This window comes from Psammomys obesus, unplaced genomic scaffold (assembly GCF_907164565.1).
Source record: "Psammomys obesus unplaced genomic scaffold, mPsaObe1.curated_primary_1811, whole genome shotgun sequence".
Classification (NCBI taxonomy): Eukaryota; Metazoa; Chordata; class Mammalia; order Rodentia; family Muridae; genus Psammomys; species Psammomys obesus.
In genome coordinates, this window is record NW_026587216.1 from 31417847 (window position 1) to 31423846 (window position 6000).

The window sequence follows — 6000 nt, forward strand, 5'->3', positions numbered from 1 at the left end:
CCCTGTCTCTGCCATTCAAGTGCTGGAATTACAGGTATGCACTGATACACTCAGATTATTCTTTTTGAGAATGGAAACCATGGCCTCAAGGAGAAAAGGTAAAAAACTGAGCTATGCTACCTTTGCCACCAGGACCATCACGTTTTCTAAACAATGTGTAAGTCAAGGATGCTCAAGCGAGGTTGCCCTCTCACCTCCTCAAGCTCACCGCACATTGCATGCATGAACCCTACAATCACTCGTTGTACAAACACACACACCAAAAAAATGAAGTGCTCTTGAGTATTTGAGTATGTAGAATTCCTCTTGTTCTCAGGAATCTTTGTCACATTTCCTCCCAAAAATTATAATTCCTCTAAAGAACAAGCAAGCTTTTCACTGGACAGAAAATTTTATTATTTGTCATTACAGGCATGCTTAATTATAATCTTGGTATGAATCTCTTAGGACCACAATTTAAAACTGTTATTAGAGTGGAGAGTTTAAAGTTTGTTTGTTGTTTGGGCTCTCTCTCTTCTCTCTCTTTCAATACAGAATATGTAATGTAACCTAGGTTATATTACATACTAGATTGGGCCTGGCATGGAGGCATATGCCTTTAATCACAGCACTCAAGAGGCAAAGGCAGGAGGATCTCTGTCAGTTCAACTCAATGTTGCTGTATATAGTGAGACCTTGCCTCAAAATAAACAAACAACTCATCTTGGCTGTGCATTCACAATCCTCATGCTTAGCCTCCTAAGTGATAGAATCATATCCAGCAATTGTTGAAGAGTTCTCAATAAATATCTAGACAATCAAAAGGAAACAGGAAAACAAAGCCTACAACCTAATTCAAAATCCTTCCAGTCTAGCAACGTTAACAAAAGTCATGCCAGGTGTGGTGGTACACCTTTATGATCACAGCAAGTGTAGAATGAGGCAGGAGAATCAAAGCCCAGCTTAGGCTATACAGTAAGACTCTACCTTGAAACCCAAAAAGAAGTAAATAAAAAATAAAAGTTAAAGGTTGGAAGTGTAATTCAGTAATAAAGCGTGTGACTACCATTTCAAAACCCTTGGTCTGATCCCCAGCACTCTCAAGACAAGTAAACAAATAAACAAATAAGAAAAATTATAAAACAAGTGCATGTTCATAAATCATATGTTACTATGTTCATAGTAACTTAATAGCCAGGAATAATAATTAAAAAAAAAAAAAAAACAGCCCAGTTTGGCCTGGCGAGTTGGCTCAGCTGGTAAAGAGTCTTGCTACAGCAGGTCATCCACCTGAGATCAAGCCCTAAAACCAAGTAAACATTGACCTGTCCTGCAGGCTAGTCGAACAGGGTACACCTGAAAGAGGGAGTGGAAATTGGGGGGACAGAGACATGAAGAATGGAGACAAGACAGATTTCTGATCAAGTCTCAGTTTACTGAACGTGCAAACAACATTTATAAAGCAAAGGCTACAAGCAATTTATTTTTTTCACAGTGGCAACACATCTATGCCACCTGGCAAGGCATCCAAGAATTCACTCAAGGTTACACAAAGTTTGCTGTCTGGTTCCCAGGGTGGCAGGGAGCTTGCTATCTACTTCAGGCTCAGAACACCCCTCTTGCAGAGACCACCAAGGACAGTCTCTGAGAAATCGAATTTAGATAAGACCCGCATCTGCCAAGGCCAGGAGGCAGAATTCGAATTACCAGACTCCTTCAAAAGATGAAAGGAAAAACCTCCACAGAATTGTCTCGACTTTCACACATATACACCATTGCATGGGTGTAATAATAAAGTGAACTCTCAGGTTCACAGCATCTCAGCACTCAGGAAGTAAAGTAGGAAGAATCTGAGGCCAGGCTCAACTATCCTTCAAGACTGTCTCAAAAAACTAAGGGCTGAATTTGTACCCCAAGGGCAGAACGTGTGTAATATTCAGGATTATTACTGATTTAGAACTCATCACCATAAAAAAATGTACTGTATACATGCATTACTATTATGCTGTTGCTGTAGATTGCATCTGCCTCTGAGTTCTATGGTTAAAAGCAAGTGCAACTTTTACTAGATGAATGATGGTTTAAAAACCTGCAAGACCAGCCTGGTGTGTGACTGTAATCCCAGCACTCTGGGAGGCAGAGGTAGGCAGGATCATAGGACCAGCCTGGTCTACAAAGCGAGTCCAGGACAGCCAAGGCTACACAAACAAACAAACAAATAAACTAACAAAGGTACACAGATAGATAAATAAGTAAATAGAATACAAGATCAGGCTCGGTGGCCCACTCCTTTACTTCCAGCACTTGTGAAGCAGAGGCATGTGAACCTCTGTGCATAATGAGACCCTGTCTCGCAAACACATTCGCTCTCTCTCCTCTCGTGCACACGAGTGCCCGAGTGCACACACACACACACATCCACACACAGCCCAACAGTTGACTTGTTAACAAGTTGGGTGGTGATTATGGGCACTCAAGGGGGGTATAAGAAGATGTCACGTAGTTGAGAGCTCTTATGTCTGTGTGAGTATTGGTGTAATTGTAAACAATGCTGAACACTACGTTTTAGTTTGTGTTCATTACAAAGGGAATTAGGTAGGAAATGACAACATCTTATCAGTCATTTCTGTGTCCATTTTTACATCTACGTAGAAAGTAGTTTTGAAGAATCTCTTATAAATAGTCATGGTCTATGGAAGACATCACACACGGACAGTGATGTTTAATCGTGGGTCACTGTATTTCCAATGAACATGCCACTTAACAAAAATAAAAGCTGAACAAAATCACCTCAGTCTTTTACAACCACTAATCTGTTTTTTTGTTTTTCTTTGTTGTTGTTGTTTGTTTGTTTTGAGATGGAGACTCAAAAGTCAGCTCAAACTGACTTTGATCTTGCTATGTAAATGAAGACTTCTTTAAATTCCGGGTCCTTCCTCTTGCCTCCATCTCCCACATGCTGAGATTATAGGCATATCTTACATGCCTAGCTATAGAATTATTATACGTTTGTTTGTTTGATCCTCTTACCTCTAAAAATGGCTGCTAAGATTGGAGCATGTACCATTAGGTCCAACTGGAACGACTAAAATCTCCATCAGATGTGATTGTATATTTGAGGCAGGCCAGCATAGGGGATAGTTTACAATCCTGGACTCCACTTGGTTTGGCTTTATGCACATACTCCTTTCTAATAATACAGTTGGTACCCTGAGAGCCTTACCTCCATGAAGCATGCATACATACCCCTCTCTGAATAATGCATCTACCAACCCATTAGCAATCTAGAACTCCAATCTGTATTGCGCTTCCTGCACGTCCATTCCTGAACAGTGGGTTACATTGCTTCTCCCTTTACTGGACATCAAACATTGACATATTTTATTCACTTCTATTCATTATTTGCTAAGTCTCTAATTTTTATTTCTTTGAATTTCTTGCTTCTATCATATCCTTTATTTGTTCAATTGTTCTCATTATACAGCCAAGGCTGGCCTAGAACTAATGATGTATCTCAAACTGTCCTTGAGCACATAGCAATCCTGCCTTTCCCTCAAAAGGGCATGATTATAAGCGATAGGCTTGAGCCTCCATGCCTGTCCTACCAGTATTATCTTTATAAAAATCTACACAAGCAACCTTTCCTGCTCTACCAAGCATCACCTTCTTGCCTCCCACTCTGTAAGTTGACAGCATTCATTTTTCCACATCCTCCTGGTCTGTCTTCTCATCTCTAACTTTCTGTAGATCTGAAGGTCAATGTCACTTTATTATTATGATAAAATCATAATTAAATTAGAACTGTTCTTTAATCTAAGGCTTTATAAATACAGACAATAAAGAATTAATGAGAAGTCTTACTGTGGAATGAGAGTCCTGTAGTTTGCAATATAACCATGCATAATTCTTCCAACAAATTATGTGTAACATATTAGTGTATTCAAATCATTTGAATACCTATCACTCCTTTATCATTTAGAACTGGTGGAAACTTCAGGCAACTTCGTTTATCCCTTGTAGACTTTTCTTTTGTGACGGTTCTATCAACTCTTTGCAATTTTTACTCACTATGTGGACCTGACTAGCATCAAACCTATTGAAATCTACCTGCCTTGGGCTGGTGAATGTTGGAATTAAAGGAATGCACCACCATACCCAATCACAATCAGATAAATCAGGTTTATTTTCCACCTTGCTTTTGAGAAAGGTGGAAACCTAACCTATCAGGTGGCATCTGCTATTAGAAACTCTGTGCTTTAATTCCAACACTAATGAGGCAGAGTCTGGTAGATCTCTGTGAAGTTAGCCAGCGTGGTTTAGGCTTCATGGTGGTACTGTGTCTCAAACAAATTGGAGTTCCTGAGATTTTTGTTGTTGTTGTTTTGTTGGGTTTGTTTTTGTTTTTTTATTTTTTATTTTTTATTTTTTTGGACAGAAAGTTGAGGGGTAGGTGGGAAAAACCAGGAAGGAGTTAGGGAGAGAAGCTAGGCATGACTATGACCAAAATGCATTACATGAAACTCTCAAAAAATTACTACATTATTACATGAAAAGGAACAAACAGAAGAGTCATTTGAAGGATTAAAATAATTTATACTTTCGGTAGATAGTCTGGCCTTTTTATGTAGTTATAACCTAGTTTTAAAAGAACATTTAAGTAATAAATATTTATATCTAAGAGTGAAATAAAAATTACTCTAATATGATACTACAGATTGGATCAAAAATGTTGACTAAAGGAAACTGTTCCTATTAAAAAATACATATATTTATAGATAAGAATCCAATATAACAGTTGCTAAATCTTTCATCTTCATTGCTTTTAAAATTAGTAAGGTTTTTCTTCAAGCAACTTATATGCACCTCGCTATGGGCAGGACTCAATGGATGACGCACTGGCTACACAAACCTGAGCTGGAGTCTCCAGAAACCATGTCTGTAATCTCAGCACTCCTACTGTAAGATGGGAGGTGGAGGCAGGAGGATGCCCAAAAGCTCTCAGGCCAACCAGCCTGGTATACACACAGACAAACAGCAGGAGAACTGGTTTAAAACAAAATAAAAGGCGAGGGCTAACACCAAAAGTTGTTCTATGACCTCCCTATGTGTCTCCACAACAGGTATGTACCTTGCTCACAAACACATAAACACACACACACACACACACACACACACACACACACACACCCCATATACACAGAGATTAAAATAAGAGAGAGTAGGATGTATATTTAAAAGTTATGAGCTCATTGAAATTTAACGAAGAGGAGCCTTCTACTATAGAACTATCTAACTCATTCAACAAAAGGCCCATTCTCAAAATGGGCCGTCAAACCCCTGAACCTGACAGCTCAGGCTTCTAGCCTACGGCCATGTGTTAACACTTTATTCATCTCTGTAAAGCTGGCCTTAATAAAAGTTGTAAGGAATGTAGAGGACAGCAACTCCAGTCGTAGGTAACAAGTTCCAGCATGAAGAAGACAAAAGCACAGTGAGCCCTTGATCCTCACCATCTTCCTCAGTCTTCTCATTTTCTCAGATAAGAAAGAGAGCCTTGATACTGGAAGCTTGCCACAGTGACAAGCTTGGTAAAGGCCACCTTTTTGGAGCTTCAACAGCCAGGATAAGTTTTAGGAAACCTCTGAAAACCCCAGAGATGAAATCATAAAGTTCTTGCTCCTGTCAGAAAAAAAAAAAAAAAAAAAAAGTACAGCTTGGGGCGTGATGGATAGCTCAGCCAGTAAAGGAGCTAGCTACCATGGTGGAAGGGAAAGGCCCACTCCTTCAAGTGTCCTCTGACCTTCTCATGACCCTATGCCCATATGTGGCCATCACACACACACACACACACACACACACACACACACACACACACACACAAATAAATGTACTTTTTTAAAGTCACTTTTATTTATCTATTTATTTTTGTCATTGCTGTTTACTGAGACAGGGTCTCTATAACCCAGACTGGACTCTGTGTTACTGTGTAGCCAAGACTGACCTTGAACTCCTGTTCCTCCT